This window comes from Mirounga leonina, unplaced genomic scaffold, assembly GCF_011800145.1.
Source record: "Mirounga leonina isolate KUSES-001 unplaced genomic scaffold, KU_Mleo_1.0 Mir_98, whole genome shotgun sequence".
NCBI lineage: Eukaryota > Metazoa > Chordata > Mammalia > Carnivora > Phocidae > Mirounga > Mirounga leonina.
This window is the reverse complement of record NW_023270921.1, coordinates 4,853,007-4,866,444: the sequence shown is the minus strand read 5'-3', so window position 1 is coordinate 4,866,444 and position 13,438 is coordinate 4,853,007. Positions and strand designations below refer to the sequence as shown.

The following is a 13,438-nucleotide window of genomic DNA, read 5'->3' as shown; positions in this document are numbered from 1 at the left end:
GGGAGGGAGGAGATGGCATCCGGAGGGCCGAGGAAGACGAAACAGGCCGAACAGGAGATGGAAGCCGGCATGTGTGGAAGGAAGGAAGGGAAAAGAGATTGTTTCAAATGCTAGAGAGGGGTGATGCTTTTAATCTTAAATTTTCGTGGGTTTGTTGACATGACTTTGCTTGTGTCCACCAGTCTTGTCCACTGTCTCTGCTTGGACCCCCCACCAGTGCTGTAAGACAAGCTGGTCATTTCCATAGTCCCAATGGGGAGACTGAGGCCCGGAGACCCCACTTAGTGACGTGGCCAGGAGCAAGCCTGGGTCTCTGAAATCTATGCCCAAAGCTGTTCTGTCAGTAAGTGTCCCAAGTTTGACACTTTATGCAGGGCATACTTGTACAGTAAAGACGAAGCTGGCCTGCCCTCTTGGCTGCTCTCTTCTTGAGGCCCCACGGTGGAACTCCCTTTAGAAGTCACCACGTTCGTTGGCGCCTTGTGCCATAGGTTACCCCAGAGCCACTGGCATTCCTTGGCAGGGGGCAGGGCGCTGGCTTCCATGATGAAGGCCGAGCTCAAGCACTTTAACCTGGTGATACATGCAGGAAGGGTTGGAAAGGAAAAGATAGGAAAGGGGTTGGCTCAAAAGGAAGTTGACAGTTGCAAGAGATAAGGCACATGTTGCAATATCTTATCAGGAATCATATTCAATTGCCACAGGACGAACCAGAGAGCTTGTGGGAGGGAGTGGGTGGTCAGCTCTGAGCCCAGAGGAGTAGTGACCACGGTGCCTAGTTCAGGAACCCCCTGCCATTGGGGTTGAGAGCAGGGGTCCTGGAGTCAGACTCGAGATCAGTCCCTGCTCTGTCACCTTCTAGTTGGTTCTTTGGACCAACTCACTGACCCTTAATGTCTTCATCTGTAAAGTGGGAATAATAGTGCTTGTGAAGATTAATTGAGACCATGCTTCAAAAGCACTTAACCTAATAGTAACTGTTCAATAAATATCAGTTGTGACCATCATAATTATATTGAAGAACATGACTTACATTGAATAATGTGAATTATTGCATAATGTAATCATGCTCCTATCTCTTCCGATTGACAAATTCTTTCCCCTGATTTCAACCCTTCTGGGCTACCACCTGAAGTATCCTGTCTTTCTCACCTAAATTACTTTTAACATTTTTTTTTCAGGTTCCGTTCACTGAAGAAAAAATTACCCTCATTTTGTGGAGGAAGAAACTGATCTTGGCGATGGGCAGTAACACTAAGTAAGGTGACCGGGCACCCCTCGATCCCAGGCTGTCTGGCACTGCACAGCTCAGCTGCTGCGTGTTAGTAGGGAAAAGCACAATAAGGTAGGGGATCAGGGAGGTTCGCCTGGGCGTTAGCAATGCCACAAGGGAACAAGGTCTTTCACTGGCGGGATACCAAAGCTGGAGGCCAGTGATTCCTGAAGATAGGATGGGCGTGCTTTCAGGGGTCTGGCATGTGAGAATTATAAAAATTGTAATAATTACGTATTCATTATGCATTTTAATACAAGATGCTCTGTTTTGACATTTATGGGGTGATAGGGAATTTCCTTTTGAAATATATAAAGAGCGATGTTGGGTAAACAATAGTCACTGTGGTGCTTACGTATGGCAAAAATCACGATCACGGAAGTCTGATGCCTGGAGTTTGGCCAACTGATTTTGTTCTGCTTTGTTTCTCTCTGGAAAGGAAAACTGAGACTCGGGTGCTAAATGACTTGCTCAACGGCACAGAGTGAGGTGGTAACTGAGTTTGGTTATATGAAAATGTATTTCATTTCTCCCCCATCCTAAGATAATGGGGAAAATGATGCATCAAGTTCCAGGAGACACATGACAGGTGATTCTCCATTCTCCTGGCAGTCCAATTCTCTGATTAGAATCCTGCTGATGCTTTCCCCGTGTTTTTCAAATTAATTTCTCTTTCCAGTCTTTATCTGTGTCCCAGATCTTCTGCTGTAGTGAGAAAGCCTCAACTTTAGGAGGATCTATGACTGAGTCACTTGGTTCTCCTGGCCCTTAAATCATTAGGATAAGTTCTGACCGTTAGCTGACCTTACCTGGTGATGGGGAGGGACAGACACTGGAGTTCAAGTCCAGATGAAGCTGGAACCCAACTGGCCTCTTCCTTGGAGTGTGGCCATGAGTTTAACCCCTTCCTACCTGGCCACCTGCCTCCTGGGGCTGTTAGACCAGATTAATGTCATCCTCCCCACCCCCCCACACCCATCAGCTGCAGTGAAGTGCATGTCTAGTGATCATCAACCATCCAGACCAACTCCAGGGTGCTACCCAGGGCTGACCCTATTCTGAAGTTGAGCCCAGAAACTGCTTACATTTACTTGACCACTGGAGTGTTCTTTCAGAGGGTGAAAAACTGCCGCTCATAAAATAATATCACACAATGGCATTTCATGTGGATTTTTGCAATAGCCCTTGGAGTAATTATTATTACTACTGTTTTGGTAAGGAAGAAACTAAAGCTGGGACCTTTGAAAGAAATCTGCCCCAGGTCACTTGGCTGGTGAGTGGTGACCTTGGGACCAGCCCATGGGATTTTGGGCTGCCGGACAGGATCCTTTCCTCAGCATCTCCACTGCCATCACCCATCCTGCACTGAGCCACATGGGTGGCAAAACAAGGACCCTGATTCTCAGTTTTCCAGCTCATTCCTGCATGGAAGTGTCATGTGGTCTGAGAGAGGGAGAGAGAGAGAGAGAGAGAGAGAGAGGGAGATTTATTTTAAGGAGTTGGCTCATGTGATTGTGGAAGTTGCCAATCCAAAATCTGCAGGGCAAGCCAGCAGGATGAAGACCCAGGGAAGAGTTAATGTGCAGCTGAGTGTGAAGGCAGTCTGGAGGCAGAATTCCCTCTTCCCTGGGGGAGGTCAGTCTTTTTCTATTAAGACCTTCAACTGATTGGACGAGGCCCACCCACATTGTGGAGAGTAATCTGCTTTACTCAAAGTCTGGATTTAAATATTAAATCTAATCTAAAAAATACCTTCACAGCAATATCCAGATGTGTCTGACCAAATACCTGTGGCCTATCCAAGTTGACACATAAAATTAACCATCCCAAAATATAAATATATAATATGTAGAATAATATACACTAATATCTGCTGACCATTTATTATGGGCCAGGCAACATTAGGTCATTGACTAATTCCCAATAAAGACTGTAGCATAGTACCTGACATCTAGCAATAAATGGTCGTTTCAGATTAAAAGGCAGTTCAGAGTAGAGGTAAAGGAGGTTTTAGTATCAGGCAGACCTGAGTTCAAGTTCTAATGTTGCCAGTATCTAACTTGGGCCAATTACTCAACCTTTCCAAGTCTCTTTTTCCTCATCTGTAAAACAGAATTCAAAATAATACTTAACTCATCAACATAGCCCAAGCTTGATAAATATTTATCAGCTAAATGACCATGGCAGGAATCTCCAGGGGTTTAGAGAAAGAAAGGGAACCGTGGTTCCGAAGCCCCTCCCACGGTACCAGGCACGGGCCATGAAGGCGAGAATTTAGCTGTGCCTTCTCCTGAGCTTACTTTTCCTCTGGGCATCGGCAAACAGAGTCACGGCTGGCTGCTGTTGGGATCGCCCTCACAGGACTTGACAAGGAGTGGCTTTCAGGAAGGGCTTGCCTTTCAAGGTCAGGACAGAACAGACATCTTCCTCACCTAACTCAGAGGTGCTTTCTCTTACTTTTACTTCCTTGGCATCGTCCTGGGGCGGCCAGGTCTCCCCTGCTCCAGAACTCCCTTCTCAGAGCTCTGGCATCCTTCCAAGCACCAGCTAATGGGGTCTGGAGCAGGGTCGGGGCGGGGCGAGCTTCCCACCTCGTTGCCAGCACACTGTGCCCTATGTAGCAGTTCTGTCTTCTTCCCTGTCCCACGCAGCTTGATTTATTGCCTCGCAGGGAGAACAGGGGCCTCCTCCTCCACCTCCTAAGGGCCATGGCCTTCCTCCAGACACGCTACTGATTAGGCTAATCATTCCCCTTTATTCTAACACAAATTGCACGGTCTATGCTTGGCATATAAGGACATCAGGAATACAGACACACTCAGTGGGCTTGGGAGCTGCTCCGAGGAGCAGGCCATGGAGGGCGTCACTGATGTTCTAAAATTTAAGCTGAGCTCTGAAGAATGAGAGGAGAGGAAGGAAAAAGTGGTAGGAAGAGGGACAGCCCATATGAAAACCTTGAGGCAGAAGGCACGGGCACGTTCATGAGCAAGGGGAAGGCCAATGTGGCCGGAGTGGGCAGTGGGGCGCGGTGAGCAACAGGTCACACTGACAAAGCGCTCGCTGGGCCAGGCGCTCTTGGGGGCGCTCTGTGTATGTTCACTCATCCAGTCTTCATGCCTCCCACCCCCCAGGACGAGGCACCCCTGTAGCCCAGATACGCCGGACGCGACGATGCGCACACCTTCCTCAGCTTCTGGCTGCCTGCAACATCAAGCACAAACCTTTAGCTCGGCATTTCAGATGCTTTGAGATAGAGTTCCAACAGAACTTACTTGTTGTATTTCCTTTTTGAATTTTGCTGCCCCTTAAAATTAACTTTTACTTACGTAAGTAATACCCAATTCTGTTTTCATTGTAGAAACTTAATACAGGTAAATTTTAAGTTCTTTTTTCTTTTTAATCACTGTCCCCTCTTCCCTCTCCGTTCTGGGTGCCTCCCCAGAGGTAATAGTAGGTATTTCCAGATACTTCCAGATATTTCTAAAATCGATAGATTTATGGATACATCGAAGGAGTATACAAAACTGTACAAAAAGAAATAGAGTCATTTTGTGTTTTTTTTAATAAATACACACCACTACCTCCATAATCCACTGGCTAAGACCATCACGAGGCTTCTCCATTCAGCTGAAGGTGGTGTGTGTGGAGGGGGCAGGGGGTGTCAGAATTATCATCTTCCCATGTGTCTGGAAAGGGAGGGAGACTGTAAAGGGGGAGCACTAGCAGTTTCTACCATAGATGCTGATAAAAAAAAAAGTCCTTTAAAAATAAATTTCTTGAAGGAAAAATGGAGTCATTTAAAGAAAACATGACTGTAAAGAGTGGCATGGAGGGCTTACGCTTCTGGCAAAAATAAAGAAGGTGGTACAAGAGCAGACTTTCCAGTCTCCAAGTCTGTCATCCTGTGCTCCTATGAACTGTCAGATTTGGTGACAAAGGCCATGTCTCTTCCTGCAAAAATGTCCAAGCCCCTGCATGTGTCCCCAGCCAGGCTCTCTATAGGAGGCCCAGCCTGGAGGGACACAGGCCTCAAGTCCCCTCTCCTCTCTGCTCAGAGCCTTCAGTTATCCACCCCCTCCTAGTCCTTCTCCAGTTGTCCATTTTAAGACTTCCCCTTCCCCAAAATGCCTGGAGACCTTGGCCCTAGGTAATGACCTCTTGCCAATCATCAGCAGCTCTAGCACCTGGCTGATTCCTTCCCACTTAAGTGTCGTATGGCTCCTGAAAATGTGATATGGGACCACCAAGAGGCTCGCGTGTTGTTCGGCAGGGTTCTGTTTCAAGAAGCTTTAGAATGCTTCCAGAACTCCAGAACATGGAGTAGCTGCGGGGGGCCGGGGGGGGGGAGGGAGGGAGGAGGGGTAGAATCCCTGTTGCTCACTCTCAGTTCTTTACGTTTCTTCCCATTCCTTATATTCTATTTCTTTAAAGATTTTATTTATTTATTCGAGAGAGAGAGAGTGCGAGAGCATGAGCAAGGTGGAGGAGCACAGGGAGAGGGAGAAGCAGGCTCCCCGATGAGCAAGGAGCCCCACTGAGGGCTCGATCCCAGGACCCCGGGATCATGACCTGAGCTGAAGGCAGACACTTAAGGACCGAGCTACCCAAGTACCCCCGACTCCTTATATTCTAAAGTAAATAGCCCCTTTGGACTGATGTCCCTTAGGCAGCTTTGTAGGAACTAAAGGTATGAGGATCAAAGGGCGGCTGTTCTATTCTACTGTTGGCTCCAGACCCACTGAGCCACCTGTCAGCCTGAGGAGCCTGGAGGGGGCCTCTGCTGGTGGGGGGAGGGGAGGAAGGAGGGGGGCAGAGGACAATGGGCAGAGGACAGTGGGCATGAGCTGAGACTTCGGCCCTGGCCTGGTTGCCTATTAAGTTCCAGAGGCAAGTCACTTACTCCTGTGTTTCTTCCCATGCTTTAGAAAGAATTGTACAAAGCCAAACTCAGAGGATGCCAGAGGTTGAAAAGCCTGAGCAATCAGCTTCAAGCCCAACCCTTCCATCTACAAGCAGGTGCATAGTGCATTGGTTTCTACTGTTGTGGTAACACATGGCTACAGACTTACTGGCTTGAAACAACACACATTTATTATCTTACAACTCTGTAGGTTAGAAGTCCAGCACGGGCCTCACTGGACTCAACTCAAGATGCCTGCATTCCTTGGCTCATGGCCCCTTTCCAGCTTCAAAGCAGCATGGGATGAACCCTTCTCCCATCACAGCACCTGACCTCCTATGCCTGTCCCCCCCACTCTCAAGGACCCTTGTGATTACCTTTGGCCCAGCTGAATAATCCAGGATACCTTCTCCATGTTAAGCTCAGCTGATTAGCAGCCTTAATTCCATCTGCCACCTGGATTTCTCTTTGTCATGTATCAGAACACATTCACAAGTCCCAGGAATTAGGGTGTAGACGTCTTTGGGGGCCATTATTCTATCTTCCCAGAGAGGGTTAATGACTCATCTGAGGCAGGGTTAGGGACACATCTGACACTCAGTATTTTTCTATTCCCTTACGCTGTTTTCAGCATAGAAGGCAGACAGCAGGGTGGTTAAAAGCATGGGCTTTGGCATCAGATAGATCTGGGTTCAAGGTCTAGCTCTGCTTTTATGAGCTGTGAGAACCTGGGAAAATTACTTGAGCTCTCTGGACCTCAGTTTCCTCATCTGTTAAATGGGGACAACAGCAACAACTTCATCATGTGAAAATCTATGAAAGGTGCTTAGCATTGTTTTTAGCACCCAGCATCCAATAAATGATATCTCTTAGTATGATTTATAATCAAATACCACACTTGATCATAAGCCCCTTGTGAGGAGAGCATGTCAGGTATCACAGCAATTTTATGGATATGGAAATGAGCCGAGAGAGTTAAAATATCTGGAGTCAGGTCATTCAGAAAGTCCCTGATGGCAGTGGGTCAGGAACAAGGTCTATGGACTTCTTACCTTATGCTCCTTAAGAGGACACCTTACCATTTTATTCAACCTCGAGCAGGTGATCCAAGAAAGATGTTCATCTGATTTTTTTTCTTACCTTAGAGGAAAAAACCCTTTCATCTTTTATTGGAATGTCCTGTAGTTCTCAGGCTCAAAATATTCCACTGAATTCCTAATGCAAAATACTCCGAGGTTAAGTTCACTGGCTTCTCCCTTGGGTAAACATGCTGTGGATCACCACTAAGGCAACATTATTGAATGCTGAAGCCGTAATTAAATTGAAGCTTCTGCCCATCATCCCTGGTGAGCACAGCTAGAACCCCCCACTGAATTATACAGCCATCATTCCTATGGTGAGATTGTACTTTTTTTTTTTTTTTAAAGATTTTATTTATTTATTTGAGAGAGAAAGAATGAGAGAGAGCACATGAGAGGGGGGAGGGTCAGAGGGAGAAGCAGACTCCCTGCCGAGCAGGGAGCCCGATGCGGGACTCGATCCCGGGACTCCAGGATCATGACCTGAGCCGAAGGCAGTCGCTTAACCAACTGAGCCACCCAGGCGCCCGAGATTGTACTTTCTGATAGAGCAACACACATTTATCTGACCATTTATTTCTCCCACAGCAGACACTGATATTCTTTGAGTGCTGAGAAATTGATACATCAAGACATTTTAAAGGGTTGGATTGTGAGTGTTGGGGTATTTGAGAAGCCTTGGAAAATAACACCCTTCTTCGCTGCCCACATTCAGAACAGAGGGTCAGATAGATGAAGATTAAAATGCTAGTTATTACTGATTACAACTGGGTAGGGATGCTGCTTGCATGGGGAATGAATGGGCTTGTGGTTGCTTTTCCTCCATGCCTCCAGGACAGGGCCACCAAACGCTTCTCAGCAGGCCCAGAATTGGCCCCACTGAACTTCCTGCATGGCCTCGAGCACAGACTAGACGGTGGTCCCCTGTCTGCTGGAGCCTGTCCCGAGAAAAGAGAGGGTGAGCCCAGAACCCTAAGTCTGCTGCATTGAAGAGTCAGAGAAATCCCCTCTTCTGGAGAGAGCTGGGGTCACCGGAAGCAGCCATGGGGGCGGAGTTTGGGGTGTGAGATGTTTATACAGGATCAACACCTGGGTAAGGAAAGGGGCAGATGCAGGGCTGGGCAGAGGCAGAGTCAAAATTCCAGGCAGCGTGGTGGGGAGCTCTGGAGTGAGCATCGTCCTTCAGTGCCTCCCCACAGTGGGGCCCAATGGCCAGGGCTTGGGGACACCCTCCCCTCAGCACTGCTGCTGGGCGGGGTGGGGGCGCTCAGGTGGTGGGGGTTGGGGCGGCTGGGTAGCTGGGTCTGGGCCGCTACTCTGCGTGTCTGCCACACGGGTCCTTCATTTCCCAGCCCTCTGCCCACTGTCTCATCCTTTGCCACTTCCTGACTTTTCCATCACATTCTAGTCATGCCCTGTTGCTGAAGTGCCCACAGATCTCATGCCTTGCATGCCTCTGGTCCTTGTCCCAAATATCCTTTCTGCTAACTTAGTCACACTTCTCATGGCTCAGGTGGGCATCATCTCTTTTCAGAAGGGCTCCGGACCCGCAGCCTGGGCTGAGTACCACCCCTCTGTGTGCACCTAGCATTCTCTGCACACTGCCTGAATGACACCACATTTTCTGCAGGCAGCCCCGTCTCTGCCAAGACTAGGTTTGTCTGCAGGATTGCATCTGTTCACTTTTGTACCTAGACGCTTAGTCAGTTCTGGGTACATGACCGGTGTTCCATGGACATTTGCCCTTTTGTCTCCCCATCAAAGCCATGTCCTCATTCAACAAACACTCACTGAGCACTTCTGTGCAAGTATTCCACGGCAGTCACAGATGGGTGGGCCTTCCTCATCACTGTAGCCACCATGGCTTGAACATGAGAGTTTTGGTGGAAATACCATTTTTAAAATCGGACCCTACTGCTCTTGCCAAAATGGCTTCAATGCGGGATCTGGAAGCAGTGAAGGGCTTGAGCAGGTATTGACAGACAGGGAACGAGCGAGGTCTCTGGACAGTATTTGAAATAATCCTGAAGGAGAGGAAACTGCTAGGCAGACGCCCTCCTTGATTTGCTTTCATCTATCCCATGGAGGAATTACTTGGGGCTCCGTAAAGATAAGCGAATCCTAGACTCATAGATCTGTAAGTGGTTTCAGGGCGACGAGACGGGGACAGGCATGGAATTTGCACCCAGTGTCCAAGATCACACATTCCCTGACAGAGCAGACTAAGGAGCTGGAGAAAGTCTGACACTCTTACTCCCTCGAATCCAGTTCTGGGGGAGTGCAAACTCGTCCCATGAAGTGCTCTGGAAGAGCAGGAGAGGCAGCGAGATGTCAACCCGCTCCCCCCCAGACGGGCACGGAAAGCTGAAAACAAACGTGCCTTGGTCTGCTGGCTGAGCCGTAAAGCCGGCACGGAGGCGAGATCTGACGCGCAAAAGCAAATTAGGGGCTTCAGACCAGCCAAACGGGAAGAGGAAAGGCCCCTTCAATTGTTTAAGGGAGAAGAGGAAGACCAAAGGCAATATTATCTTTCATCGGCCACGCCCTGGGGGGGAATGAGCTGCCCAAAGAGCACAGCCTTCGCTGAGCGCTGAGCGGGGCAGGGAGGAGCCTCCTTCTCCGTCACTAAAAAAGCCTCAGTCTGAGCAGATGGCAAGTCGGTGAGAACTGGGACTCCCTGGGGTCAAAACCACAGTCATTGACTTGGCCCTGAGGGTCTCCTCTGCCCTGTCTGTGGTGGGGGGCTGCTCACATTCCTGCTGCAGAAGAGCACCAGGTTAGCGAGGAGTCCTGGCCTCTGGGCCGTGGGCTGGGGACCTGGACAAGATCCCATGCCAGTTCTGTCCCCAAGGGACCAGAGGCTGGTTGGAAGGACAGCCATGTAATGATGATGGCATCAGCGGTAATCGCTGCTTGCTGAGGGCTTGCTAGGGCCCAGTGGTTATCTCCTTTATCCCTATGACAACGCTGCTGGATGTGATTCCTTCCAGTAACACCCCATTTCACACAGGAGAGAAGAGGCTTCCAGGGTGTAATGACCGATTCGGAGTCACCAGCGCAAGTCAATGGCTGCCGGGAGACCCAAACACAAATCTGTGTGACCCACACGCAACCGAAGGTGGTTTGGACCCCTCCGGCCTCTCTGGAGGACACCTGCAATATCTTGGAGGCTTTTGTGCTTGCCGCAATGCGGGAGGGGGTTGGCTACTGGCATCCAGCCGGTAGAGGTGGGGATGCTGTTAAACATCGCACAATGTGCAGGGTGCCCCCCTCCCCACCCCAGGTATCGGGCCCCAAAGGTCCAAGGCGCTGAGGTTGAGAAATGCCAGTCTAGGCCATTGTGTCTATTGTACTCTAGAGGTCTCTGCTCCCCACCTCCAACATTGTTTGGCTCTCTGTTCCTTAGTGTCTCATTTATAGTGCTCATCACAATGTAGTATTTTGTTATTGTCCGTTTGTGATTTCACTTCTCTTTCTCCCACTCAAAGCTGCGTGAGGGCAAAGGTTGCCTGCCTCTTTCACTGCTCTACATCCAACACCTGGCAATCGCGCCTGGGACACGGGGGCTCGATGAGTATTTGTTGGATGAAGATGTGGGCAAATGAGCGTAGAGAAATTGACCGATCTGTGCAAGGTCATGAGAACAAAGTGGCAGAGATGGTATTGAATCCCAGGTCTGTCTGAATCTAAATGGCATGGTCCTAACCCCCATGGCAAAGGGCCAAGACAATCTGGTGTAATGGGGCAGAGGACTGTCCTCCAGGAGAGGGGAGTCCAGGAGAGGAGAGAGAAAAGGTCAGTGGGTGTCAGGGTTGGATGCCAAATTTAAACTGGAAAAGAAACAAGGGATGAAAGAAGGAGCCAGGAAGAACCTGAGGGCTCAGCCAAGGGACCTGCACTTGAGATGGAGTGAGGACTTGGTGGAGAGTTTCCCAGATATTAAAATAATGTCTTAAAATGACCAGAATCACTCTCTCTCCCTTTTTAGCAAAGATGGGCAATACAACATTTATCCTCTCCTGGTCCTCAGGAACTTTGGGTCCCTTATGGTTCCCCAAGATAATGGCCGATGACTCCATAAATGCATGTTCAAGTCCTAGAAGTAGCCTGAAGTCAAGTACCAGGCTGGCTCTATCTGGCAAATCCTGGCCCTGGCAGCCGCACCTCCTGCCCTGGGCCTGTCTCTGCCTCTGCAGCCTGCCAGCCTGCTAGCCAGAGGCTTTCAGGAGCCAGTGCGGGAGCAAACTCCCATGACTCATGGCTGGGGAAGCTGTCGCGGTGAGGGGAAGTAGGGGCACATGAGGGCAAGGGCAGGGAACGAGAGGAAGGCAGAAGGAAGGGGCCGTGGAAGGAAGGAGGGCACCAGGTTAGTGAGAGAACAGGGAAGAAGGAAGCAAGAGAGGGAAAGAGGGAGGAATGGAGAAAGAAAAGAAGGGGGGAAGGAGGGAAGGAAGGAAATATGAGTAATAGTCACCATAATAGACCTTTTCTGAGTATCGAGAATTGCCTTGAATTGTGTGAAGTCTTTAGGGTGCATAATCTCCTGAAATCCTGAAAACAATCCTATGGGGCAGATTGTTTTATCATGTCCTTTTTATGGATTAAAAAACCCATGAGTTGCCGAGATCTTAACCAATCTGAGGACACACAGGTGGTAAGTGGTGGATTCAGATGTGAAAAGCAGGGGAGGGAGAGAGCTGGTATTGCAGGTGGGAGGGAGGAGGAGGGGACCATGGGAAGAAGGACAGAGGCTTTTCGAGGCTTAAAAGTTCCAGGATGTGTGGGCCAGACAGTAGGGTCCTGGAAACTGGACTCTGGCTCAGCGTGGCTGTCTTTAAGCGGGTGGGGATTGGGGGGTGGCCTACTCACCTTGGATCTTAGGCTGTTAGGATCAGCCCAATGAGGCCCTTTGCTTGAATGGGCTTCTGTGACAGATTGTATTGGAGATTCTTTGGTGACACGTGAGCCCGAGAGAATTGCAATGCCATTGTTAGATATCGATCCTTCCTTCTTAAACCAAACAAACGGGGGCCATAAAAATGATCCAATTTCATTACGTCCAGGAGCAAGAAAAACAAAGAGAGAAAGGAAGTTATTAAAATAAATACAAATGGCTTCTATACTCCCTAATGTTTCCAGATCACTTTCCCATCTGTTGTCTCACCTGATAGTCCTGTTTTGTGGTCTCAGGCTCCACATTTTACCAAAGAGGAAACGGGTTGAGAGGGAGGAAGTTCTCTTAGTAAGAATCTAGGGTCCAAACTCGGGTCTTCCCCACGTCTTCCCCATATCTTCAGCTCTTTCCTGGGCTCTGTATTGAAAGTCATGCTCAGTGTCCCTTATGGGAAATAAAGATTTTTCAAGCTAACTTCCCAGAATGAAAAGTTCTGTGAAACAAGACTCTGGCCTATTACTCAGGAAGAGAAGATTCATGCTAGGATCATTTAAAATCATGTTGCTTATGTCCAGTGTCCCTTCAGCAACTGTTTATAAAAGAGCTTATTTAGAACACAAAAAGTTGGTTCCCCAAAAAAGCAGTGTGTGTCCTCCTAGGAGCGAATTAATAGAAGCAAACAGCAGTGTTCTTGGAAATCCCTTGGATAAATAATTTTGTACATGCTGTTCCCTTTAGGCCCACCTCACCTGGGGTTACACCCTTGTTCCGCTCTGGAATCGAACCCAACCGAAGCAAGTCTTATCTTACTTATTCTCTGCACTCTGGTGGCCCTTCCTTCCCCCACTCCACCTCCTGCACCCTCAGCTCCGGGGAATCCTCTTTTCCACGCAATCCCGATTGATCCCCCTTAGAAAGCAGCTCCTCGGGACTGGGGCCTGGCTTTTCTTCATCGTCACCATGTCCTCAATATGCCGCTCGGCTCGTAGTAATTGCACAATAAATATTTGTCGGACAAGTGACGGCATGGGCCACTAGGCATTATACGCAGACTGGCTGTGTTGTTAATTCGAGTTCTCTTTTTCTTTACTTGTCCCTTCTATTTTTATTCCCAGCACCACCCCTGGCATACAGAATGGGAGCTCTGTGTGTCGGAAAAATCAAGGAGTGAAGAAAATATTGAAGTATGTTTTTATAGAACACGCTTTCCATAGAAAAATTCCATAGATGGAATTTATCCATCTTGTAAAATAACATTGTATCTCCTCCTTGTCCATAAAGACAGTGGAGGG

The 13,438-nt window shown here is 48.7% G+C and overlaps 1 long non-coding RNA gene across 2 annotated transcripts; it reads right to left on the bottom strand.

Moving 5' to 3' along the window:
* Positions 1 to 3,378: 3,378 nt before the first annotated feature.
* On the bottom strand, positions 3,379 to 12,516 carry LOC118006615. 2 transcript variants are annotated; one of them, XR_004678137.1, is made up of 3 exons: positions 12,417 to 12,516; positions 12,122 to 12,262; positions 3,379 to 4,959 (listed from the first exon to the last, which is right to left on the bottom strand). It is a non-coding gene; the product is annotated as an uncharacterized LOC118006615 (long non-coding RNA). The 2 variants fall into 2 exon arrangements; XR_004678136.1 differs by having other exon boundaries at positions 12,122 to 12,259.
* Between the last annotated feature and the right edge of the window lie 922 nt (positions 12,517 to 13,438).